The sequence below is a fragment of the Schistocerca gregaria genome, chromosome X (assembly GCF_023897955.1).
Source record: "Schistocerca gregaria isolate iqSchGreg1 chromosome X, iqSchGreg1.2, whole genome shotgun sequence".
In the NCBI taxonomy this organism is placed as follows: domain Eukaryota; kingdom Metazoa; phylum Arthropoda; class Insecta; order Orthoptera; family Acrididae; genus Schistocerca; species Schistocerca gregaria.
In genome coordinates, this window is record NC_064931.1 from 750631008 (window position 1) to 750649307 (window position 18300).

The following is an 18300-nucleotide window of genomic DNA, read 5'->3' on the forward strand; positions in this document are numbered from 1 at the left end:
TGTAATCCAGCAAATTTAGTTACTTGGAGTTCAAAACAAGAAATTGGCATTTTTGGATTTTTCAGTCTTCCAAGTTCAAGTCAATACTCTGGTTCATATTTAGCAACAGGAACACGAATTTCCACACTTTTAATGACAATTTTACCTTCTTTTGGAAGTGCAGAATTATTATTTTCGGTAGTCTAATGACAAATAGAAACATTTTGAACTTTTCTCAAAGTCCAAGTAAAACTAACAGTATAATCACCTTAAAACATAATTTCTCTATAATCTATAAAAATCCAGCAGATGGTTCTAATGGATAAAGAACTTGATTTTGCGTGGTTTTAATTTTTCCATTGTTAATATGTTCTTCCATATTTAATTCATTCAATAAGGAAGAAGTTAATCAAATAGCGGTAAGAGTTGAAGAAGAGCTAAATGGATGCTCTATATAAAATACTGTTTCCTTTTTTAATTGTAATAACATCAAACAATTTTAAAGCATAATTATCAATTAGTTTAATATTTGATTTACCACCATATGCAGAAAAATTAGTTTCACCAGTGTGACTAACATCAAAAGTAATAGATATCGCTAGACCTGCTAGTCATGACTAGGCTTGTGACAAGTATCTAGCGAGCTCTCGTCCACTCTTGCTCGGGATATCAACTAGGAATGTAGCATACCCTGCAGCTGATAGATAGCAAACTCTAACAAGGGGCTTAGTCAAGTATGGCTTAAGTAATGCGTCTCTAGATACGTTTGTAATTATATGTATGCAGCATATGAAGAAGCCTGTAACACAAGTTACGTATAATATACAGGGTGGTCCATTGATAGTGACCGGGCCAAATATCTCACAAAATAAGCATCAAACGAAAAAACTACAAAGAACGAAACTCTTCTACTTTGAAGGGGGAAACCAGATGGCGCTATGGTTGGACCACTAGATGGTGCTGCCATAGTTCAAACAGATATCAACTTAGTTTTTTAAATAGGAACCCCCATTTTTTATTAACTATTCATGTAGTATGTAAAGAAATATGAATGTTTTAGTTGGACCACTTTTTCCACTTTGTGATAGATGGCGTTGTAATAATCACAAATGTATAAGTATGTGGTATCACGTACCATTCCGCCAGTGTGGACGGTATTTGCTTTGTGATACATTACCCATGTTAAAATGGACCGTATACCAACTGCAGAAAAGATCGATATCGTGTTGATGTATGGCTATTGTGATCAAAATGCCCAACGGGCATGTGCTATGTATGCTGCTCGGTATCCTGGATGACATCATCCAAGTGTCCAGACTGTTCGCCGGATAGTTACATTATCTAAGGAAACACGAAGTGTTCAGCCACATGTGAAACGTCAACCATAACCTGCAACAAATGATGATGCCCAAATAGCTGTTTTAGCTGCTGTTGCAGCTCATCTGCACATCAGTAGCAGACAAATTGCACCAGAATCGGGAATCTCAGAAATTTCGGTGTTGAGAATGCTACATCAACATTGATTGCACCCGTACCATATCTCTATGCACCAGGAATTGCATGGCAACGACTTTGAACATTGTGTACAGTTCTGCCACTGGGCACAAGAGAAATTACGGGGTGATGGCAGATTTTTTGCATGCGTTCTATTTAGCGACGAAGCTTCATTCACCAACATCAGTAACGTAAACTGGCATAATATGCACCATTGGGCAATGGAAAATCCACAATGACTGCGACAAGTGGCAAATCAGTGACCTTGGCGGGTTAATGTATGGTGCAGCATTACAGGAGAAAGGATAATTGGCCCCCATTTTATCAACTGCAATCTGAATGGTGCAATGTATGCTGATTTCCTACGTAATGTTCTACCAATGTTACTACAAGATGTTTCACTGCATGACAGAATGGCGACGTACTTCAATGATGGATATATGGCACATAGCTCGCGTGTGATTGAAGCGATATTGAATAGCATATTTCATGACAGGTGGATTGGTCGTCGAAGCACCATACCATGGCCTGCACGTTCACTGGATCTGACATCCCCGGACTTCTTTCTGTGGGGAAAGTTGAAGGATATTTGCTGTCGTGATCTACCGACAACGCCTGACAAAATGCGTCAACGCATTGTCAATGCATATGAGATCATTACGGAAGGTGAACTACTCGCTGTTGAGAGAAATGTCGTGACACATATTGCCAAATGCAATGAGGTTGATGGACATCGTTTTGAGCATTTATTGCATTAATGTGGTATTTACAGGTAATCATGCTGTAACAGCATGCGTTCTCACAAATGTTAAGTTCACAAAGGTACATGTATCACATTGGAACAACTAAAATAAAATGTTCAAAAATACATACATTCTGTATTTTCATTAAAAAACCTACTTGTTACCAACTGTTTGTCTACAATTGTGAGCCATATGCTTGTAACTATTACAGCAGCATCTATCACAAAGCGAAAAAAATGGTCCAACTAAGACATTCATATTTTCAGAATGAGATTTTCACTCTGCAGCAGAGTGTGCGCTGATATGAAACTTCCTGGCAGATTAAAACTGTGTGCCTGCAGGAGAGCTTCTGTAAAGTTTGGAAGGTAGGAGACGAGATACTGGCAGAAGTAAAGCTGTGAGGACCGGGCGTGAGTCGTGCTTCAGTAGCTCAGATGGCAGAGCACCTGCCCACGAAAGGCAAAGGCCCTGAGTTCGAGTCTCGGTCGGGCACACAGTTTTAATCTGCCAGGAAGTTACATTCATATTTCTTTATGTACTACACGAATATGTAATAAAAATGGAAGTTCATATATTAAAAAGCGCAGTTGATATCCGTCTGACCTATGGCACAGGCATGTAGCGGGCCAACTATAGTGCCATCTGGTTTGCCCTTTCAAGCTAGACAAGTTTCGTTCTTTGTAGTTTTTTCATTTGACGCTTATTTTGTGAGATATTTGGCTCGACCACGATCAATGGATCACCCTGTATATTATTTTTTACAAATGACTACTAATTACTGCAATCGTTGCAGATACAGACTATGCAGCCAGCTCCTTACCGAGTTCACTGCCAAACCTGCAATATATTTTTCTATTTAGCAATGGTCACCTGTCATCATAACACACAACTTTCAGTTTGGTTCATGATTTATTGCGGGAAAAGTTTATTAATTCATTTCTACAACTGTTACCAAAGCACCAATAAAGTCAATCAAATTCTCATTTACATCAGTTATAGTTATTTCTAAATTTTGAATAGTACCAAAAATTGGAATATTTATAGGATGATTTGTACAGACATTACTCAAAATTCAAATTATGTTTAAATAAAGCAATAATATTAGTTTCTTGATGAAAATAATAATTCTGTTTAACAAACATTTCAATCAGCCAAATTAAAATTAACATTAATTAATTAAAACAGAATGATTTTCAGAACATCTTTAGCAACAGGTTTTCACTTGCATTAATAAGTTGATTATTAAATCCTAGCAAAGTTCATACATTACCTTCTCTTACATCCATTATATAATTTTTATCACTTTCAACAACAGTTCTATTGAAAGTTTTACCTGCTTTAATATGAGTGTTTGAATTTTCGAATGAATAACTTTTTTCTGAATTTTTCAAACTATATTGACCAATGAGAATTTCTGTTGTTTCTCCATCACAGTAAAGTTTATTACCTTTTGACATAATATTTAGAGTTAAAAAGGTTGAATAAAAACCAACTAGTGAGACACTTTTATAAGTTTCTCTTTTGGAACAGTTAATCTTTTTTTCAGAACAGACGAATTATCACAAAATTGAAATTATCTACACATTTACATTAGTAAAAATTATATGAATAAATGATGGATTGGGAACCAAAAATGATCCTTTATAATCACCATTATTTAGATGAATTTAATGATATTCCATCAATTAATCAGTGTAATACAGATTATACATTTAGTGAATCAGCAACATGTGATTTATTTAATAAACATGAAGAAGTTAAAGACAGGACAAAATTAAAAGAAAAATGTTAAAAACAAATATGGATGAAATAATGTTAGAATCTGTTAAGCATAGTGAAGATAATGTTTATGGATTAAGAAATGTTGTACTTTTAAATATATTGAAATGTTACCAACAGAATTCAATGATGATAAATTAAAAGTCTGTGGAAAAGAATATGAAAGAATAGAAAATGAATAACTATGGATGACGTAGGTATAGAATTTGATTTTCTTGATTTGCGAAACTATGCTAGAATTTTATTCAACTCAAATGTTGTATATAATGAAAGTAATCCAAATAAAATAAAATCAAGTAAATGAAATAAATATAACAATCTGACTGAAACACTTGTCGAGGAATGTTTTCCTAGTTTTCAGAAAGAAATCTTAATGATTTACATGAAAACGTTGGTGAAGGTTTAGTAAAAAAATATTAAGAAAAATAAACCAGATGTATTTGGATGGACAATGTTTGATAATTAATTGATAGATTAGCAGTATTCACAGTTAAGAATTAGCTAGTAATAAAAATTATCATAATGAAAAAGCTGGAACAATGCAAATGTTAACTAATAAAATAGTGATTTTATTATTAATGATCAAAAAGGAATTTGATATTTAATTAGATTTTTGAATAAAATACAACATTTTGGAAAACTGAAAAATATGTAAAAGCTCAGTTAACACTTTCATTAAGAAATTACCATTTGAAATACATTTACCTGATTATAATTATTGTGCTCCAGGAACAAAATTAGAACTGGAACAAAATTAGAACAAAGATTATCTAGAGGTGATAAAGGAATTAATCCATTAGATGAAGAATGTAAATACCAAGAGATTTTTAAATAGATAATAAAGATATAGAAAAAAGACATTAAGCAGATAAAAATTTCAATTATTTGCAAAAGAAAAAATACATAACCAATGGAAATTTCTGTTGTTTCTCCATCATTAGGAATTAAAATTGCTGCAACAGAAGTTAGAAGAATAATGTATGGAAAACGAAAATTAGGAATATGTTTAGATGTTGATGAAAATTGATAAGGTTTGTAAGAAATTCCTTATTAATTTTGATCTATATCAATCAATAAATTTTCAATTGATTATACTTTGGCACAAAGTGGCAAAATTAAACCAGAATCAATTAAAATAAAATTAAATAATAACAATTAAATAGTATTGAGCCATTTTAAACTGATGTTAAAAAAAAAAGAAACTGGTGGAAATGTGGTTGTTGCATTAGCTACTTCTACAGTGAAAAAAATTATTGAATATATAATGAAAAAAGAAACAAAACACAAAGTAGGATTTTTACCATTATTTTTAGCTGCATTCACATTCTTAGCTACTTAGCTAACTTGCTGGTAGTTCTGGAGTTATAAACAAGAAAAAAGGGGATAAATAATTAGAAGAACAAAAAGGACATAATTTAGCAATCCACAAAAAGGAAAGTGGAAAAAATTCAAAGAAATAATCGAAAAATTTAGTAATCCTATACATCATTTTGACACAGAAGACTAGATAAACAGTTAAATATTAAATATTTTCGTGATGTGTTTACGATTGGTGAATTACCCAATGAGCCAAAAAATTCAGAATGTGGAATAGTAACTTTAGATACTTGTGTTCATGTTGGTACCCTTCGGATATCTTATTACAAAAATAAAGATATAAAATCTATTTAGATTCATATGGAGGAAATATATCGAAACAACTAGTTAACTATTTGGGTAAAAATAATTTATACTACAGTATCGAAGAATTTTTGGACATTTGTGTTTAATTGTTTTACAACTATTATGCATGAGTTGTAAGTTTGATGATATTTTTTATTTAATAGTTGGACACCGTAATCCTCATAGATTAACAACTAAAAATGGAAAACAAAAAATTTTGAAATAAACTTAATACTGGTAATGATTTAGAAAGAACAAAAGATTTTCATCATTAGATCCAAAAACTAACAATGAATTAATTTCAAAATTAAAAAATTTCTGCCCTCAGTAGCCTCAAAAATAATTAATGTAATTAAACAATTTCAAAAAGAATTAAATAGAACTTTTAAAGTAACTAATGGTTATATTGTTTTTAAAGGTAGAAGAATTGTGAATGTAAATGCAAAAGATGTAGTTAACAACTATTATTTACAGAACTAGTTTTCAAATATTGTTACAAAACCTGAATACACAAGTATTCTAACACTTGTCAATTATCATATTAATAAACAAGAACTAAGTACAAACTTTACAAAAAACAAAATCGAAGAAGTTATTTCAGAAACAGATTTAACTCCTTAGTTAAATGAGTTACAAAAACTTAATGATAAAGTACATGATAAACAAATTCTTGAAATAATTTATTTTTTATTCTATATAAATGAAGAATGATAATCACATTTACTGTTTGAAGTTCAAAAAGTTTACCGAAACACCGTAATCCTCATAGATTAACAACTAAAAATGGAAAACAAAAAATTCAAGGTTTTTGTGCAGCATATAAAACTGAAAAAGAGTAAATTCCTTAAAAAATTATAGGTGAAGGTCTAAATATTCATGAAAAAATTATTAATGAACTATAGAGGTGCAAACAGTGTTCAGAAAGATAGATAAAATGAAGAAGGTAGTGTATTTGTGTTTGTTGGTAGTAGTTAATCTTATAGTGAAGTTGAATTACTATGGGTCAAAGTTATACTCAACAGCCGTAGCAAAATAATAATTGTCTTCTTCTACTGACCCCCTCCCCCCCCTGAATCAGATGATATAATAGCTAAACGGTTCAAAGAAAACTTGAATCCCATTAAAAATAAGTACCCCACTCATAGAGCTAAAATTGGCAGAGACTTCAATCTACCCTCGATTTGTTGACGAAAATACATGTTCAAAGTCGGTGGTCGACAGAAAACATCTTCCAAAATTGTACTACAGGCTTTCTCTAAGAATTGCTTTGAACAATTAGTTCATGAGCCCACACGAATTGTAAATGGTTGCGAAAGCACTCTTGACCTCTTAGCCACAAATAATCCTGATCTAATACAGAGCATTATGACTGATACAGGGATTAGTGAGCACAAGGTCGTTGTAGCAAGGCTCAAAACCATATCAACCAAAACCACTAAAAATAAACGCAAAATATATCTATTTAAAACAGCAGATAAAAATTCGCTTGATGCCTCCCTAAGAGAGAGTCTCCATTCCTTCCATGCTAATTATGTAAGTGTTGACCAGATATGGCTCAAATTAAAAGATACAGTATTGACAGCAATAGATAGATTCATACCGCATAAGTTAATAACAGACAGGACTGATCCACCATGGTACACAAAACACGTCAGAACACTGTTGCAGAAGCATCGAAAATAGCATGCCAATTTCAGAAGAACATAAAATCCCCAAGACTGGCTAAGTTTCACGGAAGCTCGAAATTTAGTGCGGACGTCAATGCAAGATGTTTTAATAGTTTCCACAATGAAGCATTGTCTCAAAATATTGTAGAAAACCCAAAGAGATTCTGGTCATATGTAAAGTACACCAGTGGCAAAAAACAGTCAATACCGTCAGTGCCTAATTGCGATGGAAATGTTACTGATGATGGTGCCAGTAAACCTGAGTTGCTAAATACAGTTTTCTGTAATTCATTCACGAAAGAAGATGAAGTAAATATTCCAGAATTCGCAACCAGATCAGCTGTTAGCATGAGTGACATTAAAGTAGATATCTTAGGTGTTGCATAACAACTCAAATCACTTAAGAAAACAAGTCTGCCTGTCCAGATGGTATACCAATCAGGTTCCTCTCAGAGTATGCAGACACAATAGCGCCTCTCTTAGCAATCATATGCAACCGCTCACTTGAGGAAAGGTCTGTTCCTAAAGACTGGAAAGTACCACAGGTCAAACCAATATTCAAGAAAAGAAATAGGAGTACCCCATTGAATTACGGACCCATACCACTGAATTTGCAGTAGGATTTTGGGGCATATACTGTACTCGAACATTATGAATGTCCTTAAAGAAAATGATTTACTGATATATAACCAACACAGTTTCAGAAAATATTGTTCTTGTGCAGCACAGCTTTATTCCCATGAAGTAATGAGTGCTGTCGACAAGGGATCTCAGATCGAGTCCACATTCCTAGATTTCCAGAAGGCTTTTGAGACCATTCCTCACAAGTGACTATTGATCAAATTGCTTGCATATGGAATATCATCTCAGTTGTGTGACTGGATTCATGCTTTCCTCTCTTAGAAGTCACAGTTCATAGTGATAGACCGTAAATCATCGAGTAGAACAGAAGTGATATCTGGGGTGTCATAGGCCCTCTGCTGTTCCTGATTTAGGTGATAATCTGAGCTGCCCTCTTAGATTGTTTGCAGATGACGCTGTAATTTACCTTCTAATAAAAGCATCAGACAATCAATTCCAATTAAAAAGAGAATCTAGAAAGAATTTCTGTATGGTGCTTAAAGTAGCGATTGGGTCTAAATAAAGAAAAGTGTGGGATCATCCACATGGGTACTAAAAGAAATCCAATAAATTTTGGGTATACGATAAATCGCACATATCTAAGGGCTGTCAATTTGACTAAATACCTAGGAATTACAATTAGAACCAACTTAAATTGGAAATACCACATATATAATATTGTGGGGAAGATGAAACAAAGACTGCGCTTTGTTGGCGGAACACTTAGAAGATGCGACAAACCCACTAAAGGGACAGCCTACATTACACTTATCCGTCCTCTGCTGGAATATTGCTGCACGGTATCATATCCTTACAATGTGGGATTGACTGAGGACAGTGAAAAAGTGCAAAGAAGGGCAGCTTGTTTCGTGCTTTCACACAATAGGGGTCAAAGTGTCACTTAAATGATACGCAAGTTGAGGTGCCAGTCACTGAAACAAAGGCGGTTTTCTTTGTGCCTACATCTGTTTACGAAATTTCAATCACCAACTTTCTCTTCAGAATGCATAAATATTTTGTTGACACCCACCTACATAGGGAGAAATGATCACCATAATAAAATAAGAGAAATCAGAGCTCAAACGGAAAGATTTAGGTGTTCCTTTTTCCCACGTGACATTCGAGAGTGGGATGGTAGAGAAGTAGTGTGAAAACGGTTCGATGAACCCTGTGCCAGGCACTTAAGTGTGAATTGCAGAATAACCATGTAGATATATGTGCAGACATAAACCAATGAGAAAAATTTTAAAAGAATGTAATTTCTCTTAAAATTGACGATTTATAGCACTCTGAATTAATCGAAACGGATTCAGATAATCTGGAAGGAATTTCAAAAATAAATAAAAGATATAAGTAGTTAATTTACTCTTATAGATTTTTTTTCAAAATTTGCTTGGAATATTCCATATAAAGATAAAACAGGTAAAAATACGATTTATTCTTTTGATAAGTATTCGAGTTGAGAAAACCAACAAATTTACAAACAGATAATACTAATGAATTAATGAATAAATTCGACCTTAACCATTATTCAACTTTTAATGAGTTAAAACCAACAGTTCTTGACCGATTTAATAGACCTTTGGAAGAAAAAATGTGGAAAAAAATTGCTCTTCAAGGAAATTGTCAATGGGTTGACTTAGATTGATGGATATAATGACACAAAACATTCAATGATAAAAGTAGCACTGATAGATTAAATAAAGAAACCGAAAAAATCATATTGAAAACAGTTTGCGTAAAAATGTGTTATTGAACATAAATATAAAATTTGTGATAAAGTAAGAACAAGTAAATTGAAATGAAATTTTGGAAAAGTGTATACTGCTAACTGATCCAACAGAAATTTTTGAAATTGAAAATCTTATTCATTGAAATCCAGTCACATATAAATTGAAAGATTTCAATGACAATAAATTAAATGAAATTTTTTATGATCAAGTACTACTGAAAACTAATTTTCCAGAGGTTTATCTGGTTGAAAAAGTTATAAATAAGAAAGGAAATAAAGTGTATATATTAAGTGGTTACCATTTAGTAACTCACACAGTTGTTGGGAAAACAAAAGTATAAAATTTTTAAAAAGTTAATAAAAATTATATATAAATGGAGTTAGTAATTGAAAATTTAAACAGGTTTGATGATGAATATAATATTTGATGTGTTCATTATTCATTGAAGCACACAGAGTTTATTTGATATTCAAATAAAAATTAACAAAAACGAATTAATGTCAAAATCATTTGAAGATTTTAAATTTGAGTTGATGGACTCATGGTTTTAATGAGCTTTGTTTATTAGATGTTTATAAAAATCTTCAAGAATGTTATTTTATATTTGGTTATGAAAAAAGTACTTGGAAAATTAATTTTATATTCCAATACACGTTTGGTAGTTTATTTATATCATCACAGAATTATTCTTGTGAATAATCATCCAAAGTACTGAAACAATTTAGGTGGAAAATAATTTTCTTAAAATTTTTTCACGTTTCGGACGTGTATTTCTGATGACATATACTTGATTTTGTACATTCCTAAATTGTGCTCTAATAGTAGAATATTCATAATTAACATCATATATCCTGAAAATAACGAAAGTTGGTCTTAAATTTGCATCACTTAAATGAGGAACACAATGTGGTAATAATGTATTTATTTCTGTATTTCTATCGTTTATTATTCCAATTGCATCAGGAAATGCTTCTCTGAAATCGTCTTTACTTTTGATTTTATTTAAATTTTCCAAATGACTTATTCTCTCTTTCATTTTATATTCATTTCTACATACACCAAATTTTGAAAATTTTCTACAAATGTTAACAGTGAATTCATAACTATAGAATATAAACCATGTCCACTAATAAATTTTGAATGTGGATAAATATCTTTAGATAACAGTGAAATATCGCTATTGTAATTTTCATATATTGATTGTTTCATAGCATCTCGAGAATGTTTATATCCTAAAACATCACCAACATGATTTGCACATAACCAAAGATTATTTTTTTCATCAATGATAACTAAAACTTGTTTGTTGTTCCATATAAGTGCATCATGTTTTAGATCCACAAGCGAATCCATTTATTTAAAAAAGTTTATATATTTTTTTTATTTCAGTAAATTTTTTCCATATAAGCGAAAAACAAAGTTAAAAAATTTGTCCACTTTCCAGTTAAGAAAATGAAATTCGTACAGGAATTAAAATAACAGAATGGAAAATTCCTTCAAAATCCGATGAATGTAAGAGAAAGCAACAAAAAGAACATCTTCATAATTGGCATATTAAAGCAATTTTTGGTGAAAAATATGGAAAGGAATTTAAAAATTCTTCTAATTGTATTCATAACTCTGATATTCAAAAAATGTGAAAACAGCTTTACTTTATCAAATAAATGAAGAAAGAGATTAACAAAAATTTGGATTTTTTGTGGAAAACTTCTTTGTAAATTTTATATGTAAAAACATCCAAAATTACAATATTTTAAAAGAAGATTATAAAATAATTAATTTTTTTACTTAATCTTCTGAACAACAGTTTAATTCTTGTAAGAAATCATTTTTACATCTTTTATTTTATTTGGGTTTAATTTATAATGGCCATATGGCAATGTATTAATTCCATCTTGTTATACAACACGTTTATCAGCATCAGAACTTAAAACAATTTTATTACATTCAAGTGTATACAATTCATGTTTAAATCATCTACTCAAATCCATTTTTCTATATTCTTCTAATATGTCAATTAAACATGTTTCACAATTATGGAAAGTAATTTAATTTTTCACAACAGATTTCTTAACTGGATTATATTTTTTTCGTGAGCACACGTTTTCGATCTTAAATTAAAGTGTTTTAAATAATTTTTCCACAATTTTCAACTTACATTTTTCGTAAAAATTTCTTATTTAGGGACTGTTGACCTCAGATGTTAAGTCCCGTAGTGCTTAGAGCCCTTTCTCATTTACTTGCGGAATTACAGAAATATTATCTTTGGGATAATGACTTGTATCAAAGTAATCAGTCATCAATTTCATATCTTTATATAAATCTTTAGTTCTTATATCATAAATGGCAGTCTGTATCCATATAAAATAAACCAATATTTTCACCATATTGTGGTTTTACACACTTTTATTTTCGAAATATTTAGACTACTCATTCCAGTATAAATTGGTTTATTGAACAATATTGGAATTTTCTTCATATGAACTACAACTAGATTTTCTGAAAATAAAGTAATATGTTCATAATTTAGTTTCGAAATATAATTCGTATATTTTCTTGGACCTGTTATTATTTTAATTTTAGTGTATTTCTAATATATTTCATTTATTTCCGAATACTGAATGATCCTTAGCTTCTAGAAATTCTTTCAAAATCTTTAGCTGCCTGTTTTCTCATTTCTGTATTAGGAACAATGTATATCTTCAACCAATCTGATTGTTCAAATAATAAGATTCTATAAATTTTCTTTCATTTTAATCCAAGATTTAAACATTATTTAAGATTTCTTTAATGTAAAACAAATTTTTCTTTAGTATTAAAACTTACTACTTTATTTCCTCTTTCTGTTGCTATTCTTTACATAAATTATGAAATTTCTTTGGATACTCTATATTAATTTATAAAATATACCCATATTTATAATCATCTGGCACACTAAGTATTTTTCATCATTAAAGGATTCTGGTTCTACTCAACTGAACTTTTTAAGTGGTAAAAATTGAGACATTCCACAACCATATAAATTATTTGCATTTAAACATGTAATATACTTTGTTTTTTTGGCTCCAACTTTTTCATATATTTGTTATTTAATTTAGCATATCTTTTAAAACCTTGAGAAATTCCACTTTGAATTCCTTGCTTAAGTTATAAAATTAGGTCAGATTCATGTAATAAATCTATTCTAACTTTTGTCATTTTTAATATAGAATCCCAAGATAATCCGAGTGCAGTATTATACCAAGATCGATCAAAATTATAAAATTTAACACCTGCATCTCTAACATTTTCGAAAATATTTACTAAAATTATAACATAATTTTTTTATTACTTTGTATATGCATCTAAATTTTTAATATTACTCTATTATCATCTTCATCAAAAATATTATCTTTCTATATCTTGAATAAAAACATTCTCTTTTTAGGTATTTAGTTTCTTGTAATTATTCTTTAGATTCCCCATATTTGTACTAATAAACTTATTTAATTATTAAATCTAATTGTTCACCTTCAAAATATTTTGCTGTTTAACTAAATTGTTCCTTTGAAAAGTTAGAGGATAATTTATCAATACTCGAAGCCATAAATTGAATTGTATCTCAAAATGTGAATCAATCTTCGACATATTTACTAAAAGAAATATATTGTTGTTCATTGTTTGGGATAGCTTCAATATGTTTATTACCTATTGTTAATTCTTTGATAAACAAGTGAACATTGTAATTTGTTAAATTATGAACATAATCTCTAATAAATTTAGGATTTTTGTAAATAAGATTGTAATCTTCATGTGCAACTCTTAAATGGCTGTGACCTCTTAGTTTGTTATCACCAAAACTAAAATCTTTTTCACAAGTAAACAAGCTTCTGAATTTTTAAAATTTATTACATCTTCTTTAGTCATTACCATTGGAATATTTCATCCATATATTCTAGCAATTTCTCTACAGTCTTCTTTTAACATTTCAATGAATGTTTTGCTGCGCATATTCCAGTATATGTAGCAGGATTTCTACAGTCACCATTAGAATATTGAACTTAATAACTGAATGAAATTGGTAAATGTTTTTCATATTTATTTATATAAGATTTCTCAGGATTTGACAAGTGTCAGTATCCTTTAATAAACATTCGAAATCTGCATAAATTACAAAAGGTGCTATTAATGACTGACTATAGTTTTGAAATTGAATTATTTGACCTTTTCCTGACATTTCTATTTTTACTCCTTTATGTTCTTTAGAATCGTCTCCATGAATGACTAATTCTTCTTGTGAATAAAAATATCTTGAACCTCGATCATCAAGACCATTTTTAGAAGCTTAAAACTAAATAATCTAGATAGATTCTTTGTCCTACACTAATGTGAATTACTTTCTACACAAATTAACGGAAGAGTAACATGTTTTTCTTGTTTGTTTTGTGTAGGGAAGAGAGGATATACAATAATTCTTTCTTCTTCAGTGTTTTCATATGAATAAACTTTAATCGAAATATTTGATTTCCTTTCAAATTTTGGCATATCTATTAACTGAAAACTAATTTCATCTCTTTAAAAATTTTCTTGTAATTCTAATCCAATATTTTTATAATTATTCACTCTTTCTGTATGATCATTTGCTACATATAAATCTGATTTTTGGTAAATCGATATAAGAAGAAACAAAAACTTGATTGTGTTTATTAACATTTAATTCTGAACAATCTATTTAAAATAATGACCAACCAGATTTTTACCTTGCATTTCAGTTAATAGTTTATTAGTTGATTTTTGATAATAATCTTCTAAATCAATTGTTCTTAATAAAACTTCATTACTTGTATTAAAATTAAATTCTTGTATTTCATCTTGTCTTTTAAAATTACAATAAAATTTCATGTTAACTTTAACTGCTCTTCTGTGTATTAAAATATTCTCCAATTCAGTGACTATTTCTTCTTTAATTTGATTAAAAAATTTTGTAGCTCAACAGTATTAATTCCGTAAGTTATTATTCTTGATTTGAAAGTAGAAACTTTTTTATAATTTCGTTTCGGTAACTTAAAACATCTCCATTTCTTGAAAATTAAAACTTTGTAAATTTTTCTGGTAAATTTTTTTGCTTAATTTCTTAGTATTTATCTACTAGAAACTTTTAAAATTAATTGTCATTATCTTTATTATTAATATTTTCTCAGATGTATTGATAAGATTGAATAATTGATGTTTATTAAGATTAGAATATTTTCTTAACTTTTTCGTTTTACAGAATTTACCAAGATCATCTACAGATTTTATACTCAAATCATTATCGTTTTTAATTTTACCTTCAGTATTTTTGATAAGGTCGATTAATTGTCTTTTTCTAAGTTTCGATTTTTTTTGTTTTACAGATTTCAGTTCCTTGAAAGACTTTTTCTTCAATTCATTATTGTAATCATTGATATTAATACTGTCAACAGGATTCACAATAAGACCAATTGATTTTTGTTTGTTAAGTTTGGAATAGTTCTTCAATTTTTCTGTTTTAGAAATTGATCAAAGTTCATTTATAGTTTTATATTTTATTTCCCTCTTGTTCATTCCATTCTTATTAAAATAATCAATAAATTCCATCATATCTTGTCTAGTTACATTTGAATAACCATTATCTTTACAATAATTTTCTAAATCTCTATAACTCAATCCATACTTTTCTTTACTACAATTTTCTAAGTTTTTAAATAACTCAACTTTGTTGTTCATCTTGTTTTGGTTGTATTTATATAGAACCAAATTTTAATTTTTTATTTTATTAAAATGATGTGGCATGTCACATATGAATGTCCCCCTAACAGATGTCTGGATAATTTTGATCAGATAGTGTACCTATGCAGAGCCAGCTGTTAGTCCCTGACTGTAGGTCTACACATTTCATTTCATAGAATCACCTGAATATTTATATATGGCTCAATCGATCATTTCATTGCTTGAGCTAGCAATGTAGTCTACCTAATTCATAATTCCATCTATGTTAGAAGAGACAGACAGATGCTACATAGTAGCGAGTTAGCTATTCTTGAGTAACCATTTTAGCAGCTTTCTATGCGTTACTTACATCTGGCAGATATAAATTTATCCGAATATGACTTCTGGTGTAGTGGTTTCATACGACGTCCCAGTGAAGAGTACTTACATGAGCAGCAGAGAAAAATGACTGGAAAATGATTAAATAAAATACTTCAGAATATGTTACAATACAGTAAACTGGGACAGTAAGTGATTGTGCTCTACATCACATTATGTGCATTAAAAATCTCCAAGTGGTGGTGATTAGGGAATAGTCATAATTTCACTGAGAGCCTCTTGTTTCATGCTTGTATTTACACAGAAAGCTGTCATGCTTTATGGATTAAGTGTAAATAGGTTAGGAGTAGAAGGGTGTACTTTACAACTGGCCAACTGCAGATACAGGGTTCGGTTCTGGGAAGAAAGGGGGCACAGTTTGTTATAGTCTTCCTCCTCCCTCCCCCCTCCACAAATATAACTGTAGTCATTCCCACTTTTAAAATGTCACAGTTACTTACAATTTTAATAAAAACTATAAATACACAAAATAACAAAAAATGTGAAGCACCCATAGGGGTAGGAGGAAATGTAGTGAAACTTCATGAGTTGAGGGAGTGTTTGGTGTTCTTCCAGTGATTACAATATCTACTCAAATTAATAAAGAACTTAGCAGTATAAGCCCAGTTACCAGCATGGCATTCCACCCATCCTGGCCTGGGTGCATGCACTAATTTATTTGGGAAAGGTATCATAAAGCTGTTGTATCCTCTCGAGAGATAAACTGGCCCACAACTGTGGTACTTGACATCCAGAAAACTTGCATTGAGCTGGAGTTGACATCTCAGCTGGTCCTATACATGCATTATCAGGGACAGATCTGAGGATCCTTCTGGTTACCAGATTACCTTACACAACACACACACAGTTCATAGAGACACATGCAATTTGCGGGCGAGAACTGGCAGAACAACACAAACATAAGAATGCACTATGTCTGTGACATACCATTGTGTCATGACAGTTCCCTCAGTCTCTACCAACTGTGACACGAAGTCCTACCAACTGTGACACGAAGTCCTACCAACTGTGACACGAAGTCCTACCAACCACAACATGAAGTCACACCAGTCATGACCTGAAGTCATACCCAATGGCACCCAAAACTATGATGCATGACATAATACACTGTGCCTCTGCAAATTATTGGAAGAATGGGACTTCTCCCCAGCTTGGTGTCATACTTGTTGACGATGGTCATCCAGGGTAGTGCAGAACTGTGATTCATCACTGAACAAAATTGCAGCAATGCGTGGGATGGTAATTCCCTAGTCCGGCTGCTACTTGTCTCTGACCAGTGGCTCGAGATGACACAAAATGTTGCAGGGAGTCTATTACTTGTTCTCAGATGTCACATGCAGATATGAAGGGGATATGTTCTTGGAGTACAATATGGTGATCCTCCCTTGTGGTGGTCAGACGTGGTTCACTGGTACCTTGATGATGAGTATGCCTGCCCTCTCATTCCCACATAGTCCAGCAACAGACCACTGTCATTTCCGGATGCCCCAGAAATCTGTTATTGCATGGTTCAATCAAACAGACAAATGGAGACAGACAATGAAGTCTCCTTCAAACTCTGTCAGGTGCAGATAACACTATCTCACACGTGCCTTCATCATCTTCATATCCTTTATGGAGACATTCAGTATTGATACTATTCGAGCCCCTTACATACCGTACCAGGCCTGGTAACAACACTAATGCAGTCTGGTGGCCATTCTACCTGTCACAGAGAATTCCAACTCTAACAATTTACATATCCACCGATGGTGTGTTTGAGTACACTGTTACACTGACATCTGACCACGTGTTCTAGGTGATCCACTTCTTTCATCACGCAGTGTTTTAATATAATAATAATAACAATATTGCAAATCATTTGGCTGAAAAGTTGAGAAGTACATGTGTCATGCAAATGAATTAAGGACTACAATAGCAACAAATTCTCACACCATTGACAATGTCAACAATTACACAACACAAAACTGAAATGTCCAAGCACCACTTTCATAATTTCATTTAGCACTACTATTGGTGGACACAGTTCTGTAGACTGTTGTAATACATGTAAATGAGAGGACTGTTGTTTCTTTCGGCACTTCCCGCCCTTGTTTGAGTAAGTCAGTCTTTCAGTAAGTTTTTCACTTAGTGGAAGGTACATCACTTAGCTTTCTATGGTTTGCCGGTCCTACCTTTGGATTCTCAAACCACACCAGATTTATTGTTGGCAGCAATACGGTCAGCCTGTGAATGCACACCTTTCTGTACAGCCAGTCAAGATGCAAACCCATCCACATGGGAAAGCAACTGGAAAGTAACCCGTGTTGAACATAGCTTATAATTTATTAGAATTCCACATTGTTTTTGACGCACTTAGTTTTTGTGTCACTTTATTTTCCAAATATTACTTGAGAAACTTGGAAACTGATCCTTGTAAAAATAGCAATGCTTTCACTACATGATTTTTTTTTGGGGGGGGGGGGGGGGGGGGGGGAGGTGCAGGGGGACTCATGACTCCCAGCCCCCTCTTTG

At 31.5% G+C, this 18300-nt stretch overlaps 1 protein-coding gene across 1 annotated transcript in view; it reads right to left on the minus strand.

The window, feature by feature from the left end:
* Positions 1-3111: 3111 nt before the first annotated feature.
* Positions 3112-18300, minus strand: part of LOC126299429 (LYR motif-containing protein 2) — a 39130-nt gene continuing 23941 nt past the window's right edge. The window contains exons 4-5 of the transcript XR_007552801.1: positions 15758-15856; positions 3112-4738 (exon numbers count right to left, since the gene is read on the minus strand). The gene's annotated coding sequence lies outside the window, so the exon portion shown is untranslated. The remainder of the gene's footprint in view (positions 4739-15757; positions 15857-18300) is intronic.